The sequence below is a fragment of the Narcine bancroftii genome, chromosome 12 (assembly GCF_036971445.1).
Source record: "Narcine bancroftii isolate sNarBan1 chromosome 12, sNarBan1.hap1, whole genome shotgun sequence".
NCBI lineage: Eukaryota > Metazoa > Chordata > Chondrichthyes > Torpediniformes > Narcinidae > Narcine > Narcine bancroftii.
Genome location: NC_091480.1, coordinates 63,709,391 through 63,736,505, shown reverse-complemented (window position 1 = coordinate 63,736,505; position 27,115 = coordinate 63,709,391). Strand labels below are relative to the sequence as shown.

General features: G+C 43.0%; 1 protein-coding gene across 3 annotated transcripts in view; it reads left to right on the top strand.

Annotated features, from left to right (window-relative positions):
* Positions 1–27,115, top strand: part of npffl (neuropeptide FF-amide peptide precursor like) — an 89,466-nt gene that overhangs the window by 4,370 nt on the left and 57,981 nt on the right. For 2 of the 3 annotated variants that reach the window (XM_069906474.1, XM_069906476.1), the window contains exons 1-2: positions 6,659–6,734; positions 13,958–14,125. The gene's annotated coding sequence lies outside the window, so the exon portion shown is untranslated. Of the gene's footprint in view, positions 1–6,658; positions 6,735–13,957; positions 14,126–27,115 lie in introns of those variants that run through there. The other variant, XM_069906475.1, reaches the window with a different exon arrangement.

Genomic DNA, 27,115 nt, shown 5'->3' with positions numbered 1-27,115 from the left:
GGGGTAATTGTTTTTGAAGAGTGGAAAATCTTGGTATGACATGTGCCTTTATTGAAGAAAAGCTGCAAGGGCAAGCCTGGAAAATGCAAACCAATGTCAGTCGTGGGTATGTTATGGGGTGAGGGAATTCTGAGAGACAGGATCTCTATGCATTTGAAAAAGGCAAGGATTGGTTGATGATAATCAGCATAGCTTTGCGCATGGGGAAAATGTCTTTTTTGAGTTTTCTGAGGGAATTAACCAAGTAAATTGATTGGAGGGCAGGGTGATTAGAACTTTGGCAAGGCCTTTGAGGTCCTGCATGGTAGGCTGGTCCAGAAGGTTGTATGACAGGATCCAAGGTTTGGTGGTAGGACTTTGGATTGCAAAGGAGGGATGTTTTTCAGATGGGGAGGGGTCTCTTAAAAATGATGCAGCACAAGGATTGATGCTGGGTCCACTATTGTTTATTTTCTTAATGGTTTGGATGAGAATGTGGTTAGCAAGTTTGGGCATGACACTAAAATTGGTGGTATGATAAGGAAAGTCCTCTGACCTCAATGGGATCTCAACCAACTGGGTAAGTGAGCCAAGCAATGATAGACAAGAATTAAACTGCGAGGTGCTGCATTTTAACAAGTCAAACCAAAGAGGGACAAGGGTAGGGCCCTGGAGAGTGTCGTAGAACAGAGAACAGGGGGTACGAGCACATAGTTTCTCTGGGATGTTGCCTGGATTTCAGGAACTGAGTTACAGGAAAAGGTTAAACAGGTTAGGTAGGGCTTTATTCCCTGGGAGCGTAGAAGAATAAGGGGAGATTTGATAGAGGTATTTAAAGTTATGAGGGGGATAGACAGAGTAAATGTAGATGGGCTTTTTCCACTAAGAGGAGGACAGATACAAATGGTGACACAAGTGGACAAGGTGGTGAAGAATTCATTTGGCATGCTTGTCTTCATCTGTAAGAGCACTGCATACAGGAGTTAGGATGTCACATTACAGCTGTACAAGTTGGCACATTGGCCTTCATAAATCAAAGTATTGACTATAGGAGCTGGGATGTTATGGTAAAGTTGTACAAGACATTGATGAGGCCAAATTTGGAGTATTGTGTGCAGTTTTGGTCACGTAACTACAGGAAAGATATCAATATGATAGAAAGAGTGCAGAGAGGATTTACTGGAATGTTGCCTGGATTTCAGGAACTGAGTTACAGGAAAAGGTTAAACATGTTAGGGCTTTATTCCCTGGGAGCGTAGAAGAATGAGGGGAGATTTGATAGAGGTATTTAAAATTATGAGGGGGATAGACCGAGTAAATGTAGATGGGCTTTTTCCACTAAGGGGAGGTGAGATACAAACCAGAGGACATGGGTTAAGGATGAAAGGGGATAAGTTTAGGGGGAACTTCTTCACACAGAGAGTGGTGGGAGAGTGGAATGAGCTGCCAGCTGAGGCGGTGAATGTGGGCTCAATTTTAACATTTAAGAAGAATTTGGACAGGTACATGGATGGATGAGATGTGGAGGGCTATGGGTGCAGGTCAGTGGGATGAGGCAGAAAAATAGTTTGGCACAGACTAGAAGGGCCTGTTTCTGTGGTGTAATGTTCTATGCTTCTGTGTTGATTAGAACATGCTTGGTGTGCTGTGTGTAGTTCTGGTTGGCCCAATTAGAGGAGGGATGTTACTAAACTGTAAATGATCCTGAAAAATATCATGAGGCTGCTATCAGGGTTGAAGGACGAGTTTCAAGGAGAGAATGGAAAGGCTTGAATTTTTTCCCTGGAGAATAGGAGGCTGAAAGGGATCAAACCATGAGGGTCATAGATAAGGTGGCGAGTCAGTCTTTTCCCAGGTTGGGCATGGGTTTAAGATGAGGGGGAGGGAAGATTTGAACGAGGAAACTTTTTTTTCCAGAGGATGGTGCATGTATAGAATGTGCTGCTAGAGGAACCATTAGAGCTGATTTAAAAGACGATTAGACAGCTCCAAGAATGGTAAAGATTAAAAAAAAGAATGGGAAAGATTTGGAGGGATGTGGACCAAATGAAAGCTGGTGAAAGTAGCTCAGGTAGGCAGTCAAGTTGGCCGAAAGGGTCTGTTTTCATGTTGTACAGTTCTGACCTAACTCAGTACATCTGTAATAACATGACTCCATAGATATTGGCCATCTGCCAGATCACTTTTTGCTCCTTGTTGCTATTTACAGCAGATAGTGAAAATAAAAGAAACCATTGCTCTCAGGCAGACAATGAAACCTGGAGTTTTCATTGGCCAACACCATTTTTTTAAAAAAAGGTTGTAATATTCAAATACAGTAAAACCCCTGGTATCCGGAACCAGGTGCCAGATCACCGAGTTTTCTGGTTGCTTGAGACTCTTGCAATACCTAACTAATAATTTTATTAAAAATAAACAGTTAAAAGACAAAAATATTACACTGAACAAGCTTCACTTGCATGAATATATAAACCTTAAAGCATTTTACTTTATTTTCAGTCACATACTTTGAAAATACTTTTAACCGTCGCTGCCTCTGCAGGTTCCTCCCCCTCCACAGAACCCCCCCACCACAAGCATAGATAAGGAGACACTGTAAGAGAGACACCCCAACAGCAAGCAGCATCAACCAGCTCTTCATCCCGGGCGACACCATTGCGACACAACTTTATTCAAGCAGCCCTCCGCTGGCTGAATATTTGCTCCCATCTTCACCAAAGGTTTGTGTTAGTTCAGAAATGCTTACTTTTACAATAATAAACTTTTATTTACATTTTTTATGTATTGTTTATTTTAATTCAATCTATCTATTTATTTATTTAATGCCCTTTTTTGCTGGCTGCTTAAGGTTGCTTGAATTCCGGATAACAGGGATTTTGCTGTATTTCTGAACTACAAGAGCACTGTGTATTTTTTTCCCCTCTCACTGCCTCCACCTTCCCCCATCACTACACCTCACTTCTCGTAAGATCATTTGTGGAGTATTTAACTCTTGGTACATAAATGATTTGGTCTTAATACAGATGCTTTGGATTTTGAACAAATTCATCATCTTTATACCAGTTAAGTTTACAATTATAGTATTTTTTTTTTACAAATACCCATTTGGCTGCAGCAGGTAAGAATTTTGATGCATATGTACGTTGTACAATATGTATGACAGTAAACTTGTTATCATTATTAAAATGATCCAATATGTATTCTGTAGTGGTTCAACTGCCTTAAACATTATAACACTGTATTGTTTTATTTTACCATCCATTTCTCCTAGACCCTACCTAATTCTCCTCCAGAAACTGCGCTGTTGAAATATTAAGTTCCCAATCCTGTCGGATGCATCCCACAAAAATGAACGTGAGCTGACCTTTCCAATCACCTACTCAATAATATATAGTATACTGCAGAAAAAAAATTGGCACAATAGCCCTGCAAGATCTCGACAGCCACGTGTCATCAGTTTGAATGTGAAAGCAAAGCCTCTGCTCACCTTGCCATCTCAAATTGTATCTCTACTCTGGGATCAGGAGTGCAATATCTGATTTGGAGGCTCACTGTCACTATAACAAAATAATTCTTATCCTCTGATTACAGAGGGTTACGTGATTATCATTCACCTGGTCTTGTGCCTTTTAACCCTTGTGAAACACCATGATGTTGTAGTGCAGTACTGGTGTCATTCAGGGCCATCTCCTTTGACTTGCTGTCATTGCCCACATCGCATCTGTCCACTGCTGCCTGTTGATTGGACAGCATTTGCAACTCTAAATTCATCGCCCTTGCAGTTCTTCCAATTCCTGCCTCTATCTCTCCTTCCCTCTTTCTTCACTGTTCTTGTTTCTGGAGTCGATTCTAACACTGGGATTCCCATCAGCACCCCAATGCTGGAATGATCAGGGTGTCACGGTGGGTAATTGATCTAAATTAGTCAGCTCACGAGGGGTGTTATTGCTTTAGTTTGCTCAGATGGTTTTCACTGTGGTTTTGCATAAAGTGAGCTGGCTATACCGGAAACCTTTCTCTTGGGCTCTCGCCACCACTAATCCTACTTTTCACTAATCCAGCTCATTGTAACAGATGAGTGACAGGAGTGCTTGGAGAGCTTTGCCCCACCAAGGTTCTCCTTGATCAGCTGTTGGGTTCTAATGGTGCTTGTGTCTGTCCCTCCCTGATACAAGCAGAGGGAGACTGAGCAGGGGTTGGGAGCCACTCTCAGCTTGGCCCCATTCAGGGCAGTCGTTGCTCGTCTGTCTGTCTCACTTTCAGCCTGTGCACATTGTTCCAAGTGCCACCTCTTCACATCACGTGTCGAAGTGGTATTGACCCAGACAGTAATCACATTAGAACACGAGAGGATTCAGCCGTTCTGTCTTTGCAAATGCACAGCAACTGACAGTGGTATGTAAGCAGGGAGAGTGGGGAATCGCTGCATTTTCTAATCGAGGAAGGAGTGCACAGAAGACCAGCATAAATAAGGCAGCAGCTGTCCCTGTGGAAGAATAGTTTGGATTCCTATCTGGTTGCCATGGGGGTGTAGCTCATCCTCGCACTGTTCCTCTGACTTCCCCGAGATGTTTGAACCTGCCCCTTGCTGAAAATGTTGCCTAGATGAGCTGGCACTGAAACATGAACGAAGCAGTGTAATCCTGCGAGATCCGGGTGTAGTTTGAATCTTCCACTCGTTTCTTTCTATTTTGTCATTCAAGTGATGTTCATTTGGAGGCGTAATTAACAATTTTTTTGGTGGCTAAAAATGTGTGGAATAAAGTGCCTCCCACAGTCTTTCTAAGAGGAAGGAAGGGGAAGCATTTGTATAACTCCTTGTCACTTCTCCCAAGTGTCAATCGTTGGCTGTGTGTTAGATGAGCAGCCAGTGTTTTAAATGCTAGTATGGCAACTATTTTTCCTTGAACATGATCGTTGTGGGTTCAGGGGAAAAAAATGAATGAGCTAAGGTTACTCCTTACTGTTCTTTGACTTGTGGCATTCAATCGTCACGTACTTCAGGGGTCAGTGCTGCGACACTCTTCATTATTTGTTCAAATAGGAACTGGAAGTACAATTTCAAAGCTCTGTTTTATTTAGTGGTATTTCTTTTTGGCTTGGCTTCGCGGACGAAGATTTATGGAGGGGGTAAAATGTCCACGTCAGCTGCAGGCTCGTTGGTGGCTGACAAGTCGGATGCGGGACAGGCAGACACGGTTGCAGGGGAAAATTGGTTGGTTGGGGTTGGGTGTTGGGTTTTCCTCCTTTGCCTTTTGTCAGTGAGGTGGGCTCTGCGGTCTTCTTCAAAGGAGGTTGCTGCCCGCCGAACTGTGAGGAGCCAAGATGCATGGTTGGAGGCGAGATCAGCCCACTGGCGGTGGTCAATGTGGCAGGCACCAAGAGATTTCTTTAAGCAGTCCTTGTACCTCTTCTTTGGTGCACCTCTGTCTCGGTGGCCAGTGGAAAGCTCGCCATATAACACGATCTTGGGAAGGCTATGGTCCTCCATTCTGGAGATGTGACCCACCCAGCGCAGTTGGATCTTCAGCAGCGTGGATTCGATGCTTGCGGACTCTGCCAGCTCGAGTACTTCGATGTTGGTGATGAAGTCACTCCAATGAATGTTGAGGATGGAGCGGAGACAGCGCTGATGGAAGGATTCTAGGAGCCGTAGGTGATGCCGGTAGAGGACCCATGATTCGGAGCCGAACAGGAGCGAACAGACAACGGCTCTGTACATGCTGATCTTTGTGTGTTTCTTCAGGTGGTTGTTTTTCCAGACTCTTTTGTGTCGTCTTCCAAAGGCGCTATTTGCCTTGGCGAGTCTGTTGTCTATCTCGTTGTCGATCCTTGCATCTGATGAAATGGTGCAGCCGAGATAGGTAAACTAGTTGACCGTTTTGAGTTTTGTGTGCCCGATGGAGATGTGGGGGGGCTGGTAGTCATGGTGGGGAGCTGGCTGATGGAGGACCTCCGTTTTCTTCAGGCTGACTTCCAGGCCAAACATTTTGGCAGTTTCCGCAAAACAGGACGTCAAGCGCTGAAGAGCTGGCTCTGAATGGGCAACTAAAGCGGCATCGTCTGCAAAGAGTAGTTCACGGACAAGTTTCTCTTGTGTCTTGGTGTGAGCTTGCAGGCACCTCAGATTGAAGAGACTGCCATCCGTGCGGTACCAGATGTAAACAGCGTCTTCATTGTTGAGGTCTTTCATGACTTGGTTCAGCATCATGCTGAAGAAGATTGAAAAGAGGGTTGGTGCGAGAACACAGCCTTGCTTCACGCTGTTGTTAATGGAGAAGGGTTCAGAGAGCTCATTGCTGTATCTGACCCGACCTTGTTGGTTTTCGTGCAGTTGGATAATCATGTTGAGGAACTTTGGGGGGCATCCGATGCGCTCTAGTATTTGCCAAAGGCCTTTCCTGCTCACGGTGTCAAAGGCTTTTGTGAGTTCAACAAAGGTGATGTAGAGTCATTTGTTTTGTTCTCTGCACTTTTCTTGGAGCTGTCTGAGGGCAAAGACCATGTCAGTCGTTCCTCTGTTTGCACGAAAGCCGCACTGTGATTCTGGGAGAATATTCTCGGCGACACTAGGTATTATTCTATTTAGGAGAATCCTAGCGAAGATTTTGCCTGCAATGGAGAGCAGCGTGATTCCCCTGTAGTTTGAGCAGTCATATTTCTCGCCTTTGTTTTTGTACAGAGAGTGGGAGGCGGCAGCCCCAGTCCGGGCACAGGGAGAGCAGCGGCGGCCCCGGCCCCGGTCCGGGCTGAAGGTAGGCAGCGGCGGCCCCAATCCGGGCAGGAGCAAGGGGGAGGCGGCGGCCCCGGCCTCGGTCGAGTGAGGCAGGCGGAGGCCCCGATCTGGGCAGAGAGTGGGAGGCGGCGGCCCCAGTCCGGGCACAGGGAGAGCAGCGGCGGCCCCGGCCCCGGTCCGGGCTGAGGGGAGGCGGCGGCGGCCCCAATCCGGGCAGGACCAAGGGGGAGGCGGCGGCCCCGGCCTCGGTCGAGTGAGGCAGGCGGAGGCCCCGATCCGGGCAGAGAGTGGGAGGCGGCGGCCCCAGTTCGGGCACAGGGAGAGCAGCGGCGGCCCCGGCCCCGGTCCGGGCTGAGGGTAGGCGGCGGCGGCCCCAATCCGGGCAGGAGCAAGGGGGAGGCGGCGGCCGCGGCCTCGGTCAAGTGAGGCAGGCGGAGGCCCCGATCCGGGCAGAGAGTTGGAGGCGGCGGCCCCATTCCGGGCACAGGGAGAGCAGCGGCGGCCTTGGCCCCGGTCCGGGCAGTATGGACTGACCTAAGAGGGGAGGCAGACCCCTCCAGCCTGGGTAAGAAACCTGCATAGGAGAAGGTCACTCCGATATAAAACCTACGACCCAAGGACCTCGCTGCCACGTCCCAGCTTGCTTGGCCACAGCACACGAACCATGGGTATAAAGGGTGGGGCCAGTACTGCGCGCACTGCACTCCACCTCAAAGCTCCTTTGCGCAGGCCCAAGGACAGGTCCACGTCCTCCCCCTCAAAAGATACTCACAAACTCAAGCTAGCATGCTGGAACATCAGAACCATGCTAGACAAGGCTGACAGCCACCGACCTGAACGTCGGTCTGCCCTCATTGCACATGAACTCCTCAGACTTGACATCGACATAGCCGCTCTCAGTGAAGTCCGCCTGGCAGAAGTAGGCAGCCTCCAAGAACGCGGCGCGGGCTACACACTCTACTGGTCTGGCAAGCCTTCGGATGAACGACGCCTATCTGGTGTAGGCTTCATGGTCAAGAACTCCATTGCCTCCAAACTCGAAAACCTCCCGACAGGCCACTCGGACCGAATCATGTCCATGCGACTCCCCCTTCAAAACAAGCGTTGCATCACCCTCATCAGTGTCTATGCTCCAACCCTCCAGGCGGAACCATCGGAAAAGGACAAGTTCTACACTGACCTGCGCAACCTCATCCAACGCACCCCTACACCCGACAAGGTTGTCATCTTTGGCGACTTCAACGCTCGCGTTGGCAAAGACTCAGAAACCTGGCCAGGAATCCTGGCCAAGCATGGCGTCGGAAAGTGCAACGACAATGGGCGCCTCCTGTTGGAGCTCTGCGCAGAACAGCGGCTTGTCATTACAAACACCCTTTTTCAGCAGAGGGACAGCCTTAAGACTACCTGGATGCATCCCCGATCCAAACACTGGCACCTCCTGGACTACATCCTGGTGCGAGAAAGTGACAAACGAGATGTGCTCCACACCAGGGTCATGCCCAGCGCGGAATGCCACACTGACCACCGGCTGGTTCGCTGCAAGCTCAACCTTCGCTTCAAGCCAAAGCCCAGGAACAGTAAAGCCCCCAGAAAGAGGTTCAATGTTGGAAACCTGCAGTCAGACGAAGCGAGAGGAAACCTCCAGGCAAACCTCAAAGCAAAGCTCGACGATGCAATCCGCCTCACGGACCCGTCCCCTGAAACCCTCTGGGACCAGTTGAAGACTACCATACTGCAGTCCACTGAAGAGGTACTGGGCTTCTCCTCCAGGAAAAACAAGGACTGGTTCGACGAAAACAGCCAGAAAATCCAGGAGCTGCTGGCAAAGAAGCGAGCTGCCCACCAGGCTCACCTTACAAAGCCGTCCTGTCCAGAGAAGAAACAAGCCTTACGTCGCGCATGCAGCCATCTTCAGCGCAAACTCCGGGAGATCCAAAATGAGTGGTGGACTAGCCTCGCCAAGCGAACCCAGCTCAGCGCGGACATTGGCGACTTCAAGGGTTTCTACGAGACTCTAAAGGCTGTGTACGGCCCCTCACCCCAAGTCCAAAGCCCGCTGCGCAGCTCAGACGGCAAAGTCCTCCTCAGTGACAAGATCTCCATCCTCAACCGATGGTCAGAACACTTCCAATCTCTTTTCAGTGCCAACCGCTCAGTTCAAGATTCCGCCCTGCTCCAGCTCCCTCAACAGCCCCTAAGGCTAGAGCTGGATGAGGTCCTCACCCAGGATGAGACATATAAGGCAATCGAACAACTGAAAAGTGGCAAAGCAGCAGGTATGGATGGAATCCTCCCCAGAGGTCTGGAAGGCTGGCGGCAAAACTCTGCATGTCAAACTGCATGAGTTTTTCAAGCTTTGTTGGGACCAAGGAAAACTGCTTCAGGACCTTCGTGATGCCACCATCATTTAGTGGTATAATTCACACTGAAAAGACACACCAATAAACTGGGTGTGGAAATGGCACTGAATTTCTGATGTTTTTCTTTCACTCTCTCCCCCCCCCAACCTTCTTCCCTGTATTCACCAGCCAGCTCCTCCTTCTCTTCCCCCCCCCCCACCCTTTTATTTCTGACCTCTACCCTCTTTCCAAGTCCTGAAGAAGGGTTTTGAGCCCAAAACTGTCCCATTGCCTTCCATGGATGGTGCCTAACCCACTGGGTTCGTCTGGTATTTTTTGTGTTGCTATAAGGTGGTCATTGGGGAAATAAGAACCCAACTTGGGTGAAGGAAAAGAGGATCTAGAGATAAAGATGCATTAATCAAGTTTTTAAAAAAAATAAAAAAAAAATTCAGGGAAGTAGGATTGATTGGACCACACTTGGAGTACTGTGCACAGTTCTAGTGTTGATATCACAACTCAAAAGATGGGCATGGAAGAGGGTTGGTTGCTGTTTTGGGGAAATCAAGATTAATGAACATGAAACAGTCCTTGATCCATCCAAGAAAGAATTCAGCAGAAATTTCTTCAGCTGGAGAATGATGAGAAGGTGATTGCGGTGAATGTTTTGGTAACAGGTTGATACAGGGTACAGAAGATAGAATGAGTGAAGTGAAACAGGTGGCTTGTGTGTTGACAGAAACAGGCCATTTGCCCCAAAAAGATGTACACTCCATGTCAAATACCGGTCCAACTTTTTGAGCAATGCTCTTGTCAATTTTCATGACATTTACATGAGTTAAGTTTTCAAATTGCTCAAGGATTTCCTGTGCTTAAAGATCCATACAGCATGGTAACAGGCCTTTCTGGCTCGTGCTGCCCAAATACCCCAATTAACCTACAGCCCCAATACATTTTTGAAGGGTGGGAGGAAACCAGAGCCCCCGGGGGAAACCTGCGCAGACACGGGGAGAACGTACAAACGTCCTTACAGACAGCGCGGGATTCGAACCAGAGTGGGTGGCGCTGTAATAGTATTGCGCTAACTGCTGCTGCTAAGATAGAACTTGTAAAGCACCAAACAGTTGAGCCATGAACAAAAGTGGGAAAGTAAGTTATGAAGAGGGTATGAGGCAGCTTCACAGGAATATAGATAGGTTAAGTGAGTTGGCAAAGACCTGGCAAATGGAGATAAATGTAAAGTAGTTTATTTTGGCATGAAAAAATATTATTGAAACAATGGATCTGATGCCACTTGTGTCAATGTCCAACAATAATCAGTCAGCATTGATGGGTTCCAGTTACCCTGAGACTGCTTTTCCAGGGACGCAATGACCTGGTGAAACCTTTTGCTGTGTTCATCACTGACGGCACCGAGATCAGCCAGGAAGGTGTCCAAGTGCAAATGCAGAAAATGAATTTTCAACAACATGTTCCACTTCAGGGTTTTGTATGTTTGAAGTCGACTTAAAATATGACAGGAAATCCAAAAAATAGGTTGTATCTAAAAAACTTATGGGCGGCACGGTTAGCGCAACACCTTTCCACCGCCAGTGATTGGGATCGGAGTTCTAATCCTGTGCTGTCTGTCAGGAGTTTGTACGTTCTCCCAGTGACTGTGTGGGTTTTCCCCGGGAATTCTGGTTTCCTCCACTGTTCAAAATGTATCGGGTGGGGCGGGGGGTGGTTGTAGGTTAATGGGGTGTAATTGGGCAGCGTGGGCTCATGGGCTGAATGGTCTGTTACTGTGCTGTATGTCTAAATATTTTTTTAAATTAATATAGGAAAATGTTATGGTGATTTTTTTGTGATCAGCAGCTGAAAATCCATAAAATGCACCCATAAGTGTTCAGGGAGCAAAATCTTCATTGCCAGTTCTATCAGTGATGGGGTTTATTCTGAGGGGAATTACATACAAAAGTTGGAAGGCTATGCTTCAGTTGTTTAGGGCATTGGTGAGACTACCTCTGAAGTACTGTGGAGAGTATTGTCTCTTTATTTAGGGAAGGATGTTAATACATTGAAAATAATTTGGAGGTTCACCAGACTGAGGCCTGGAATGGACAGATCGTCTCATGAGGAACATTTGCTCTGATGGAGTTTGGGATCCCTGGCCAATTTCCCAGAAGTGATTTGGTTCTGCCTGTGCTTTGAGTGGTCTATTTCTTTAGCAAGTGCAGCAAAGAGCAAAATTTCCAAATGAAAACTCGTTTTAATTTGGACAAGTCTCTCCAAACGGAACTCAAGACAATGAGGGAAATGAGGTCTACTTCATTATTCTTGTATGATGTAACGTGCAGGGTTGTGGAAGATGAGCTGGATGAAATTATCTTTTTTCATCAAGAGGTTCCTCTATTTTAGAACAGATTCCATTATTCAAGCTAATAAAAAGCTTTGCATTGAGCACTTTAAAGCCTTTAACCCTTTGGACTCTGTCCATTTTTAACCTTTCATAATACATACTCCGGACTAGGTCCATGGGTAAACTACAGTAAGAACACCAGTACAAACCAGCTGGTGGTTGGCTATAAAACCAGTCACAGAAAACTGGGACACGGAGTCCAAAGGGGTAAGAAGTATTCAGAGATATACAGAATGTATGTGCAGGGTAGTAGCAGGTGGAGAGAGCAGTACAATGTGCATTTGCTGTCTTTAGGGCAACCGTCTGAGAGTGATTTCTTTTCCATCCAAGGTTTACCCTTGCATTTCTTATCCCGTGCCGTCATACGATCATTGAATACCCATTTGATGGACTGGCAGAAGCATTCTCTCTCCACCTGCTGGCTCACATCAGACATTGTCGAGACCATTTGTGCACTGGAAACAACTTGTTCGTTCAGCATCCAATAAGGAAAACCTTTAGGCACTACATTTTCCAAGCTCCTAGAATAAAAGTAACTGGACTTTGTAAGTAGTTGGGTTTTTTTGAAGTCATGGCTTGCACTTGCCTAGGATTAAAGTGAGGGAGAGTTACGCAGGTCATCAGCCTCACTCTCTCGCTCCGTCCTATCTGGACCCAGTGGCAAGACATAGTCGAGACCAGCAGTGTTCTGTGTGTGTGTCTCTGTGCCCTCTTAGCACTCCACAACACATTTGCTGAGAATCGCCTTTCTTCCCCGTTGAACCAGTGATGGTTTCTTCCGCACAGTCCGCTGAATCCAGGCTTCACACGCAAGGTAGACAGGCCCTGCTGAGTGTTGTGGGTCCACGGCAGTTCTTGCAGTGTGCTCGCAAGCCTCCCTACCCATTGCTGGGTATCCTCATCTGCCTTTGCAGCCGTTGGGAGATGCCTTCTTTTCTGCCGTTGGGATGATCACCTAGTGGTGTAATGACCCCACCCTCTCACTTGTTTTTTCCCGCTAGCTGAAGCGGTTTCCAGGGTGTGGCACGAGGAACCAACAAGTGAGAGATTTGGGAGATGAGTGAGGTCCAGTGACGCCTACCATCCCCACCTTGGTGTGGGGCAGCTATCAGCACCAAAGTAGCCCCTCTCCTCAGAGCACAGAACATTACAGCACAGAAGAGGCCTTTTGGCCCACAATGTTGCACCGACCTATATATTCCTACCAAATAAAATATTAAACCCCCCCCTACCTCATAACCCTTTCATCCAGGTGCCTGTCTAAGAATCTTTTAATTGCCCCGAATGTTTCAACCTCCACCATCACCCCTCATAAGGCATTCCAGGCCCCCACAACTCTATGGTGGGGGGAGGGGAGGTTGAAAACCTGCCCCTGATGTCTCCCCTAAACTTTCTTGTCCTCTGGCGTTTGCTACTCCTGTCCTGGGTAAAAGGTGCTGGCTGTCCACCTTATCTGTGCCTCTCATTATCTTGTGGGCCTCTATTAAGTCTCCTCTCATCCTTCTACACACTAAAGAGGAAAGTCCCAGCTCTGCTAACCTTGCCTTATAAGACATCTTCCAATCCAGGCAACATCCTGGTGAATCTCCTCTGCACCCTCTCCACACCTTCCACATTCTTCCTGTAATAAGGTGACCAGAATGGAACACAATACTCTAAGTGTGGTCTCACCAGAGTTTTGTAGATTTATGCATAATGCATTCCTATATCCTGAAGCACCAAGAAATAATTTGGCAGCTTGAAGAGCAACACCTCTCTTTTGCTTCTCTTTTACTGTAAGGGACGCTTCAGGCAATTTATTTCTGCCAATGGCAAATCTGTCTGCCTTAAGGCAGACAGATTCTGTGTAATAGTGAACTGTTTTTATTACATGGCAATAAATGAATCTTAAACCTTGAATAGTGGTTCGCAGAGAAAATGTTACCATGTGCATGGGGGAACATTGCCACCTGATGGAACGTTAGTGTCTAGCAAGTTTTTTTAAAGAAGAATCTCTGCAGTGCACAAGTTCTGGAGAAACTCTGCAGATCACGCAGCATCCATAGGAAGTAAAACACAACCATTATATCAAGCATGAACTATTCCTTGATGGAGGTGGAGGAAGGGGGGGGCGGGGTGGGAAACAAGATTCTGTTTGTTAACTCAATGACCATGGCGATCATCAATGGCATGTGTGCTGAAAGGTTAGTTCTCGGCTAACACGAACCACGAAAAAGCGATATCAGGGCAACTGGAATCCATCAATGCTGAGTACAAACTAAAATCGGTGGCAAAGCATTTTGAGGTCAGTTGAACGAACGCAATGTATCAGCATCATTACGCAATTAAACATAACAAATTCAATAAAAGTTAATGCTATGGAGCTGTCCATTGCAAGATTCAGTAGTCTCCATGATGGGTCCAGTGTGCTCAGAGATGGAGGCCAGGGAGGTATTGGCAGGAGATCAGAAGGGTTTGGGTGTGTAAATTCAACAAAATAAACTTTAGTTTGATTTTTTTTAGGAAAAAGGACAAAGAAATTAGAGAAAAAATATGGGGATGCGGTGAGGCTGGGAGAAGACTCAAGGATTCGAAGCAAGGGTATAGTGCTGATTGGAGGTCATTTCCTGTTGGTGTCCTATTTGTCAGGGATTTGCTGTGGAGCTGCCTCCAAAGGCATTCAGGTATAAGGTATGTTCGCTAAATGTCATTATTTGTAGCATTGTGGTTAAACCACTAGACTGTTATCTGCAAGACTAATTATATGGAGATTGCTGTTCAAATCCTATCAAGGTAGTCAGGGAATGAATATTAACAGTGCAACATTATTACCGCACCAGCCACCCAGGTTTGAATCAGGTGCTGTCTGGGAGGAGTTTGTACCTTCTCCTCACGTCTGCATGGTTTTCCCTGGGTGCTCCAGTTTCCACCCACCGTTCCAAAGATTTTCGGAGTTGGTAAGTTGACTATTCACGCAGGTTGTAATTGGGCGGTGTGGGCTCATGGGTCGAAAGGGCCATGCTCTATCTCTAAATTCAAATCAAATTAAAATACTTCAGTTAATTAAGTCAGCGGTGGACTCTGCGCTGGTGACATTGAGATGACCAAATTACTGAATAACCCATCTGATTTACAAATGCCCTTTAGAGAGGGAGACCTGCCTGGTGTGGCTTGCATGTGATTCCAGGTCCAGAGAGGTGTGATTAAAATCAGAATCAGGATCTATTGTCATGAACAAGTCGTGAAATTCGGTGTTTTACAGCATAGGGCAAACACTCGTGTCGCATGTGATTAAAGTCCATGTTCAAGATTTGATTCAAGCATATTTGTATACATAGGTTTGACCATGTGGAAATTACAGCACTCTCTGTACATAGTCCCCTTGTTTCAGGACACCATAATAATTGGGACATAGCAATGGGATGTATATCATCATGTTCAGTACTTTCTTGCATATCCCTTGCAGGCAATGACTGCTTGAAGTCTGTGATTCATACACACCACCAGCAGGTGATACTCTGCCAGGCCTCTACTGCAGCCATCTTCAACTCCTGCTGGTTTCGGGGGCTTCTCCCCTTAAGTTTTCTCTTCAGCATATGGAAGATCTGCTCAATTGGATTTAGATCAGTGACTGACTTGGCCATTCGAGAATTTTACAGTTTTTATCTTTGAAAAACTCTTTTTGTTGCTTTAGCAGTCTGGGGTCATTGTCTTGCTGTAGGATGAAGTGCCATCCAATGAGATTGGAGGGATTTGCACAAACAGGAGCAGATGTTTCTATCCATCTCAGAATTAATTTTGCCGCTGCCACTAGCACATCACCTCATATGTGAAACATTGTGTTGTGGCCTGGACACGTCTGGCTGCCACAGATACTGGGGCACTTATCCTCATTGTTACAGAATTCTGTGTTGTGTATTGACCTATGTGTTGTGTGGTTTTATGTTAAAAAGTGACAGTTTGTCTTAGAGAGCCCAGGTGAAGGTGGACTGCTGAGAGAGTGGGAGACGGACTGAGCATGTGCAGAAAATGATCTAAAGATTTCTGGACTTGGACGATAAACCACCACTGGGAGGTGCTGTGGAGTGGAAGGAGGCCCAGAGCATGAGTTATGGTCTGGAGGACAGTTTAGAATGTTGGGATTTCAAAAAGGGATGAACATTCTGAAAGCAGCCAGAAGGATCCGGACCAAGCCTGTGGTTCCTCTCTACAGCAACACAAGGCAACTTCGAATTTTATTTTCTCTCTCTCTCTCTCTCTCTCTCTCTCTCTCTCTCTCTCTCTCTATGTTTTGTGTCTAAGTTTTTCTGTGGGCTGGTTGGAATATAACTTAGACTTTAATTACCTATGCTATATTTAGGCTGGGGAATTTATTAGTTTTATACCGTTATAGAAATTTGCGTAGTAACCAGTGGGCATTGTTGTAAAAGGTGGGATTTTGAATTAAAGTTTGAAGGTGAATTTTTTGTTAATAAAGTAATTGTTCATCTTTACCCCTGTGTGATATGCCTTCTTTGTGGTTGCTGGTTTGATCTTGTAACATAATTTGGGGATCGTCCGGGATCAAAGCAATTTGGAAGCTTTAGGGGCGACTGACTTGTGCTTAGTTATCGATCGTCTGAGTTTGACTCAACCTCCAGCTTGAAATTAAAAATAAACGGTGAGTGAATAAATCACCAACAGAAAAAAACCAGCAACTATGAATATTGACCAGTTCATAGTGAACCCTTCAGTGGTTAATTTAGAAATGGCTAAAAAGTCAGAACTGATGGTTATAGTTGGCAAGTTAAAACTTCTTACAGTAAGAACTGGGACGGGGAAAAAAAAGGAAATTGCCTGAAAGATTGTTAAGCACTATGTAGGAAAGGGTATTTGAAGAAGCTGCATTAGAACAGTTTCCAAAGGAGAAAACTTCAGAGAAAGTAAAGTTGGCTTTGAGAAAACTAGAGTTAGATGAAAAAAAGAGAGGCAGAAAGGAAAGCCAAACGGGAAGCAATAAGGCAGGTAGAAATGGAGGAGAGAGAGAAAGAACAGAAGCATAAGCTCGAACTGGTTAAATTAAAGCTGACCCTAATGCATGTGCTGGTCAGTAGAGAAGTGAGGTTAGTTCCTCCATTTGAGGAAGTTGAAATAGACCAGTATTTTCAGCATTTTGAAAAAGTAGCTGTAAATTTAAAATGGCCACCAGACCAGTGGTCACTCCTGCTATGAAGTGTTCTTAAAGGGAAAGCCCAACAGGTGTATTCATGTCTCACGGTACAACAGCAGCTGATTATGAATTTGTAAAGCAGGCTAAACGCCAATCTTATGAACTAGTCCCAGAGGCTTATAGACAAAAGTTCAGGAGTTTAAAAAAAGCAGCAACCCAATCTTACCTGGATTTTGCTTATAGGAAGGTTGTGTGTTTTGATCGGTGGTGTGCCACAATGAAAGTAGAAAATAACTTTGATTTATTGAGGGAAATCATTCTGATTGAGGAGATTAAAAATTGTGTTCCTGACGATATTCAAGTGTACTTGGCAGAGAAAAATATAAAAACTTGGCAAGAATTGACTAAATTTTTAGAGGAATATGCTTTAACCCACGAGTCTAAGTGGACACCAGGGAAAACCTTTCAAAGGAATACTGCTGATAATCCAAGTAGAGTAGAAAGAAAATCTAAAAGTGAGGTTAAAGGAAGAGAAATGGGTGAAGGAAATTTTTTTGAGTGTTATTTGCCACTATTGTAAGAAACCAGGGCACATAATAGCAAATTGTCCTGTACTGAAAAGGAAGAAAGAGAAAGGGGTGATACCAACTGCCTGTGTTCAGAGTGAGAAAGTTAGGGATATTTTTAAACCATTCAGGTTTCATTTTGGTTAAAGAAGGATCCAGTTAAAATCCTGTGGGATACTGGAGCAGCCTAATCGCTTGTATTAAGTAACGTTTTGAATTTTGGTGAGGAGTCTGATAATGGAGATGTGAATTTAATTAAAGGCATTGGTGGTGAAGCAGAGCCTATACGTTTACATAGAATAGTAATGAAATCAGACTTAGTTAATGGCCCGGTTACGAGGGATAAGATCAAGTCTGCCGGTGGATGGAGTTTCTCTTTTGTTAGGAAATGATTTAGCAGAGGGTAAAGTCATACCTGCGGTGAAACTCACAAGTAAGCCATTGGTTTATGAGTCCAAAAAGGATTTGGAAATTACCCTGCATGTGCCATTACTAGAGCCATGTCAAGAAAAAAGGTAGAGGTAGAGAAAGTATGTGATGATCCTGTAGTGGAGGCAAGCATTGAGGACCAACCTAAGGATCCAGCTTTGCTGTTGTCAAGAGAAGAATTAATAGCTAGACAAAAGCATGATCCTGATCTTGCTAGGATAAGAGAGAAGATTCTGTCTAACCAGGAAATTGAAACTGTGCCAATAGGTTACTTTGTTCAAGATGGAATATTGATGAGAAAGTGGAGACCACAAGTGATACCTGCCAGTGAAAACTGGGCTTTAGTAAGGCAACTTGTAATTCCCAAAACTTACAAGAATGAAATATTAAAGTTGGCTCATAGTACACCTTTAGGAGGTCATCTTGGAGTGAAGAAGACGGTAGAAACAGTTTTATTGGCCGAAATTAAGAAAGGATGTTGTGAACTTTTGTAGAACCTGTCACACTTGTCAACTGGTGAGCAAACCTAATCAAGGACCACCAGTGGCACCTTTACAACCCATCCCTGCTTTTGGGGAGCCCTTCTCAAAAGTGATTGTGGATTGTGTTGGCCCATTGCCAAAAACCAAAGCGAGAAATGAATATTTGTTAATACTCATGTGCACAGCTTCAAGGTTTCCAGAGGCTATTCCCCTGAGAAACATTAAAGCAAAGATGATTGTGAAGGCTATGCTAAAATTTTTCACACTGTTTGGCCTACCAAGGGAAATTCAATTGGACCAAGGGAGTAATTTTATGTCTGGAATATTTCAACAGGTTGTGTATGAATTGGGAGCCCATCAAATTGTGTCATCTGCCTATCACCCTGAAAGTCAAGAGGCCTTGGAAAGGTTCCATTTAACTGTGAAAAATATGATGAGGGCTTATTGTGTGGAAAATAATAAGGATTGGGATGAAGGAATCCATTTGTTATTGTTTGCTGTTAGACAACTCGGGCGTCTCTTGGCTTTAGTTCATTTGAGTTGGTGTTTGGTCATGAAGTCAGGGGTCCATTACTATTGTTGAAGGAACAGTGGATACATAATGATATACAATCAAATCTGTTGGATTATGTTTTCAAATTTAAAAACATTACATCAGGCTTGCGATTATGGCAAGGAAAAATTTAAAAACTGCTAGGAAAAATGAAAATTCGGTATGATCAAAAAGCAAAAATTAGGGACATTAAACCTGGCGACAAAGTATTGGTTTTGTTTCCAATGTACTCAAACCCTTTGAGAGCTCAGTTTTCAGGACCATATAAGGTGAAATCAAAAATTAACCAGGTCACCTATGTCATTGAGATGCCTGATCGTCGAAGAGAGATACAGGTCTGTCATGTGAACATGCTTAAACCTTACTTTGTGAAAATGACAGGAGGGAATTAAGAGAGTGAGCTTTGTTATATATAAAGATTAAAATCTTTTCTGGGAGGGCTGGATGGGGAAGAATAACAGTCACTGCGAAGTCGGTTGATGCTTACGAGCAGGTTCGCAAATCCAAATGAAGAGGGGAGATGTGGTTGCCCGACAAGGGACAAAGGGCAACTCAGAGAGGGGAGGGACTATTGGGGTTAAAGGAATTTTAGATATGGGAACAGTGGAAATATTTTATGTTTTAGAAATGTTGTCTTATAATGTGTTCAAAAAAAGAAAACTGAAATGGATAAGAAGGGAAGGTGGTGATGAGGAAACGGAAAGGAAAGATAAACAAAGTATGAAATGGCTATGTTGAACTATATGACTTTAAATATTAATGGAATACATAACCAAATCAAAAGGAAGAAGCTGTTAAATTTACTGAAGAAAGAAAAAATTGATATAGCGTTCGTGCAAGAAACACATTTAACTGAAGTGGAACACAAGAAATTAAAGAGAGATTGGATAGGACATGTAACAGCAGCATAATATAATTCAAAAGCCAGAGGAGTAGCTATATTAATCAATAAAAATGTACCAATCAAAATAGAAGAGGAAATAATAGATCCAGCAGGGACGTATGTAATGATAAAATGTCAGATATATTCAGAATTTTGGAATTTACTCAATGTATACGCACCTAATGAAGAAGATCAAAAATTTATGCAAGATATCTTTTTGAAGATCGCAGATACGCAAGGGAATATACTAATAGGAGGGGATTTTAACCTTAATTTGGACTCAGACATGGATGAAACTGGAAAAAAGACTAACAGAAAGAACAAAGTAATCAAATTTATAATTAAATTGATGCAGGAAATGCAACTTTTGGATATACGGAGGAAACAACACCCAAAGGAAAAGGAATATTCATATTATTCGAGTAGACATAAAACATACTCAAGGATAGACCTATTCCTGTTATCAGCCCACATTAAAGGAAGAGTTAAGAAAATGGAATATAAAGCTAGATTGTTATCAGATCACTCACCCCTGTTATTGGCAATAGAGCTAGAGGACATCCCACCAAGAATGTATAGATGGAGATTAAACTCCATGTTACTTAAAAGACAGGATTTTAGAGAATTCATTGAGCGACAAATTAAAATGTACTTTGAAATAAATACGGAATCAGTGAAAAATAAATTTATACTATGGGACACAATGAAAGCATTCATCAGAGGACAGATAATAAGTTATGTAACTAAGATGAAGGACTACAATCGAGAAATAGAACAGTTGGAAGGGGAAATAACAAATACAGAAAAAGAATTAGTAATAAAGGAAGATAAACTAAAAGAAGAGAATTGACAGACAAGAAAATAAAATATGAAACACTACAAACATATAAGGTGGAGAAGAACGTAATGAAGACAAAACAGAAATATTATGAGCTAGGAGAAAAAACGCACAAAATACTAGCGTGGCAGCTTAAGACAGAACAAACTAAAAGAACGGTATTGGCATCAAGGAAAAAGGACAAACAAATTACATATAACCCAACGGAGATCAACGAAAACTTCAGGGAATTCTACGAACAATTATATCAAACTGAAAACGAAGGGAAAGAAGACAAAATACATGAATTTCTAACTAAAATTGAACTACCGAAATTACAAACAGAGGAGCAAAATAAATTAATAAAACCATTTGAAATAGAAGAAATACAGGAGATATTAAAAAAACTACCGAACAATAAAACACCGGGAGAGGATGGACTCCCAATAGAATTCTATAAAACATACAAAGATTTATTAATTCCTCCTCTCCTGGAAGTAATGAACCAGATTGAAAAAACACAAAACATACCAGATTCATGCAAAACAGCAATAATTACAGTAATACCAAAGACGGGGAAAGATCCACTAACACCAGCATCGTATAGACCAATATCTCAACTTAACACAGATTAAAAGATAATACCTAAACTATTAGCAAACAGATTGGCCAACTGTGTACCAAAAATAGTAAAACTAGATCAAACTGGATTTATTAAAAAAAGACGAACAACGGACAATATCTGTAAATTCATTAACTTAATCCATGCAGTACAAGGAAACAAAACTCCAACAGTAGCGGTTGCTTTAGACACAGAAAGCCTTTGACAGAGTAGAATGGAATTATTTATTCAAAGTACTACAAAAATTCAACCTACCAGAGAAATATATTAATTGGATTAAAGCATTATATAAGGGACCATTAGCGAAATTGACAGTAAATGGATATATATCAAACCAATTTAAATTAAGCAGATCAACAAGGCAGGGATGTCCACTATCTTCCTCACTGTTCGCGTTACCTATAGAACCACTAGCAGAACTGATAAGAACAGAAAATAAAATACGAGGGATAAAAATAAAAGAGAAGGAATTTAAAATCAGTCTATTTGCAGATGACGTTATAATATACTTAACAGAACCAGAAATATCAATAAAAGAATTACATAAGAAATTGAAGGAATATGGAGAAGTATCGGGGTACAAGATCAACGCAAATAAAACTGAGGCAATGCCAATGAATAATGCGGATTTCACAAAGTTTAAGGAAGAATCACCATTTAGATGGCAAACACAAGCAATTCGATACCTAGGTATACAACTAAATAGTAATCTCGGCCATCTATATAAACTAAATTATCAGCCATTAATGAAAAAATTACAAGACGACTTAGAGCACTGGAAAGACTTACCACTAACACTGATAGGAAGGATAAACTGTATTAAAATGGACATCTTCCTATTTCAATCATTACCAATTCACCTAACAGAGAAATTCTTCAAGGAGCTAAAGAAAATAATAAGGAAATTCTTATGGAAAGGGGGGAAACCGAGGATAGCAGTAGATAAATTAACAGAATGGTACAAACAAGGAGGCTTACAACTACCAAACTTTAAGAATTATTATAGAGCAGCACAATTAAGATACCTCTCAAATTTTTATCAAACAAGGGAAAAACCAGATTGGACCAGATTAGAGCTAGATAAAATAGGGGAGAAGATACCTGAGCATATACTCTATAAGTGGGATGAAAAATTAGTGCAACGTAGGAATTCACCAGTATTACACCATCTGCTCAACATTTGGAAGAAGATTCACGTAGAAAGGAATAAAATAAATGATCAACTACCAAAATTAATATTGACACAAAATCAACTAATCCCTTTCACAATAAATAACCTTTCCTTCAGAGAATGGGAGAGAAAAGGGATCAAAAGAATAGAAAATTGTTTTTCCGGAAATAAATTATTATCTTTTGAACAAATGAAGGACAAATATAATATAACTCACGATACAAGGTTTGCATACCACCAACTGAAAACCTACTTGAAGGACAAATTGGGAAACAGTCTGAGGTTACCAGAAGGAAGCAATTTTGAATATGTGATTACAGACACAATGATAATCAAAAAATTTATAACAAACATGTACATCAAACTGCAAGAAAAGGAGAACGAGGAAACAAACTGTAAACCTAAACAAAAATGGGAACAAGATCTAAACATAAAGATAAAGAATGAAACATGGGAAAAGCTATGCTCCGGAACCATGAGAAATACAATAAACACGAGGTTACGTATGATACAATATAATTGGTTACACAGACTATACATCACCCCCCAAAAGTTAAATAAATTGGACCCAACAGTATCAGACAGATGTTTTTGCTGTAAAAAGGAAACGGGAACAACAATACATGCAATTTGGACATGTGAGAAAGTGGAAAAATTTTGGGAAGATCTAAACCAGATATTAAATAAAATCACAAAAAGCAATATACCAAAAAACCCAGAAATCTTCCTTCTAAGTAATATAAGAAATAAAGAATTTGGACTCGATTTGGATGGAGCACAGAAAAGATTTGTTATGATAGCCCCAGCTGTAGCAAAAAAATGTATTATGTCAACCTGGAAATTAGAAGACAACTTGAGAATACAACAATGGTACATAGAAATGAATAATTGTATTCCATTAGAAAAAATAACATATAATTTAAGAAACAACATCACAATATTCGAACAAATATGGGAACCATACATGAAACACAATAGAGAAATCCTACCATGAACCTCCACCACCTAAAATGACAGAAGGAGAAGACAATGAAATGAACTGACTCAGTATATAAAAGTAAAAGATAAAAATTTCTTGTTTATTTTATTAAGTGACGACATTGTTTAACAGATTTAATGTATCTTATAGATTGAACTTTGAATAAATGGGAAGGGGGGAGAGGGAGGGAGGGAAGGGAGGGGGGAAAAGGGGAGAAAATTACACTGTATATATTCAAGAGAAAAATGTCTGTATGTATCTTGGTCAATATGGTTTATAGTGTGAAAAATAAAAAAAATTTAAAAAAAAGAAAATGACAGAGGAGGACACTAGGATTCCAACCAAGGTTCTAATTATAGAGGAAAGTAAGGAGGAGTTAAGTTTTGGGGAAGATCATGGAGCACAAAAAGTGATAAGCCCCAGGCTGGAAAATTCTATAGTTTTGCAAATCTTAGACACTGTAGCGGTGGCTACACTGCTCCTGCAATAATACACACAACCAGACAGGTTGAGCTCAGTGAGCAGACTAGTTTATTGCAGGCTGCACTTATACTCCCAGCCCGGACCTGGCCGAGAACCACCCTAGAGGTTGCTGACGTCACCCGGGCGTCACGTGGTCCCCAAGCATGGGTTTCTGAGCCCCGAGCTGGAAGGAAGGGAAACCCCCAATGGCGCCATTTTGCCCGGCTGCCCCGCCGTGTGGCTTACAAGTGGGGCCAGTTCACCTGCCTTGTGGTGAGCTGCCACAACACCAAGTTAATGCATTTGACTAAATCAGAAAGGGAAGAAATGAAGACATTACTTATGAAATTTAAGGATATATTCCCAGATGTTCCAAGAAGAACTACTGTGGCTTGTCATGATGTGGAGGTCAGTGATGCTAAGCCTATTAAGCAGCATTCTTACCGAGTTAATCAGGAAAAGAGCAGATTGTTGGATCAAGAGGTGGATTATATTGCTCAAAAATGACATCATCTGAAAATCAAGTTCAAATTGGAGTTCACCCTGTGTTCTGGTGCCTAAACCAGATGGCTCAATTAGGTTTTGTACAGATTATCGAAAGGTAAACATGGTGACAAAGACTGATGTGTTCCCTATTCCCAGAATAGATGATTGTATAGATAAGGTGAGGAAGGCTAAGTTTCTTACAAAGATTGATCTCTTAAAACGATACTGGTGTGTTCCTTTGACAGAGAAAGGCAGGGAGATTTCTGCATTTGTTACACCTTCGGGTTTGGATGAGTATAATGTTATGCCTTTCGAGATGAAAAATGCACCTGGCACAATTCAGAGAATGATTAATGCAGTAATTCAGGGTTTAGAGCACACAGGAGCCTATATCGATGATTTAATAATTAGTAGGATACATGGGAAGAACACATGCTTGAATTAGAGCAGTTATTTCAGAGACTGGTAGAAGCACACCTCACAGTGAATTTGCACAAGAGTGAGTTTGGACATGCCACTGTAATTTATCTGGGTTATGTGCTAGGACAGGGACAGCTGGCACCAGTTAGAGCGAAAGTATTGGCTATCACTGTGTTCCCTATCCCCAGTAATAAAAAAGCTCTTGGGAGATTTCTATGCATGATTGGCTACTATCATCGATTTTGTAAAAACTTTGCAGAAATTGCACTCCCATTAACAAAACTACTTGGAAAGAATGAAAAATTTATCTGGTCAGATGCATGCCAGGAAGCATTTCAGAGGTTAAAGGCCATTTTATGCCATCAGCCTGTACTTTTATCCCCTAACTTTGAAAAGCCATTCTGTTTACCCGTGGACGCCAGTGACAAAGCAGTTGGTGCTGTACTGTTACAGAAGAAGGATGATGATGGAGCAGAATATCCTATTTCATACTTCTCAAAAAAGTTTAACGACCATCAACAAAATTATTCAACTATTGAGAAGGAATTATTAGCGCTTGTTTTAGCATTGCAACATTTTGATGTGTATATTTGTACTGCTCAAAAACTGTTAATAATATATACTGATCATAATCTATTAGTTTTTCTGTCTAAAATAAAAAATAAGAACAGACGGTTATTGAATCTAATCACATACTTACTGTAAAAAAAGGAGTGTTTATTTTATTTACATAATACTTCCATTAATTGTTAAAAATGTGTTCTTGTGGACCAATTTTTTTTTTTCAGCAGGGGAGGTATTCCAGAGTTCTGTATTGTATATGTGTTGTGTGGTTTTATGTTTAAAAAGTGGCAGTTTGCCTTCGAGAGCCAAGGTGAAGGTGGACTACTGAGAGAGTGGGAGACGGACTGAGCATGTGGAGAAAATAAATCTAAAGATTTCTGAACTTGGACGATAAACCACCACTTGGGGTGCTGTGGAGTGGAAGGAGCCCCAGAGCAGGAGTCATGGTCTGGAGGACAGTTTAGAATGTTGGGATTTCAAAAAGGGATGAACATTCTGAAGGCAGCCAGAAGGAACCAAGCCCGTGGTTCCTCTCTCTGCAGCAACACAAGACAACTTTGAATTTTGTTCTCTCTCTCACTCTCTCAAAGATTTTTTGGCTTCAGTTTACCAAACAAACTGAATTTTATTTATGATCTTTGCTTCGGTTGAGATCAAAGTTTTGTGAGTTGTGTGTTTTGTGTCTAAGCTTTTCTGTGGGCTGGTTGGAAGTGTAGCTTAGACTTTAATTACATATGTCATATTTAGGCTGGGGAATTTATTAGTTTTACACTGTTATAGAGATTTGCATAGTAACCAGTGGGCAATGTTATAAAAGAGGGGATTTTGAATTAAATTTGAAGGTAATTTTTTTGTGATATGCCTTCTTTGTGGTTGCTGGTTTGATCTTGTAACATCATTGATGACGTAACTGCTGATGGCCAGTAGCAAAATGAATTCAGAGGTAGATAGAAACATCTGCTCCTGTTCGAGTAAATTCCTCCAAGCTCATTGGACGACACTTCATCCTACAGCAAGACAATGATCCCAAACAGACTGCTAAAACAACAAGACTTTTTCCAAGCTGAAAACTGGAAAATTCTTGAACGGCCAAGTCAGTCACTGATCTAAATCCAAATGAGCACGTCTGCCATATGCTGAAGAGAAAACCCAAATGGACAAGCCCTGAAGCCAGCAGGAGCTGAAGGTGGCTGCAGGAGGGGCCTGGCAGAGTATCACCAGAGAAGATGCTCCTGATGTGTATGAATCACAAGCCGCTTTCAGGTGCTCGGATGCAGATAATGTGCCGGCAGACGCGGCTGGGGAAGTGCATCCTCTGTTCAGGTGGCCACGGAGAAGACGCTTTTCTGTCACCTGAAGGAGAGCCACATCCGAGCGAACGCCAGCTCCTGTTGACAATGCCTATAGTCCCACTGCTGCTTTCAGGTGCAATGGGGGATTCTCCGAGCCAGAGAATATACCTACAGGAGGAGGGTTAGGTAAGTGAACCTCCTGGCCGGGTTCTCCACTTCCAGGTGGGCACCTGACAGCCGCATTGGGGTAGAATAGGCGGCTTTACAGTCAGGGTATTCTGGCCACCTGAAAGCGGCTACACAGACTTCAAGCAGTCGTTGCTTGGAAGGGACAGGCAACAAAGCACTAAACATGACGACTTTAATATACACACAATTGCTATGTCCAAAATATTATGGTGGCCTGAAATGAGGGGACTATGTATAAAAAGTGCTGTGATTTCTACATGGTCAAACCTAAATGTACACAAATAACCTTGAATAAAATCTGGAATGTGCACTTTAATCACATGTGAATTGTTTGATTACGGGGGTGTCTTTGTCCCGAACATTATGGAGGACGCTGCGAGGCCGGCCGAACCCCTCCAGCATCTACCTCGCTGGGTTTTTAACCACTGCCACCTATTTCTGGCTTTGATCTCTCTCAAGTGCAACGTGGAGCATCGACCAGGCGTTTTCGAGGGGGCTGAACCCACCCCCACCCCTTTCCAATCAGCCCAGCAACCGGGCCAGTCCGACCATGTCGCCGCGACCTGCCGGAGGAATTTCTTGCCTGCCATTCCGGGCCGCCCGTCTCCTCCTCCTCC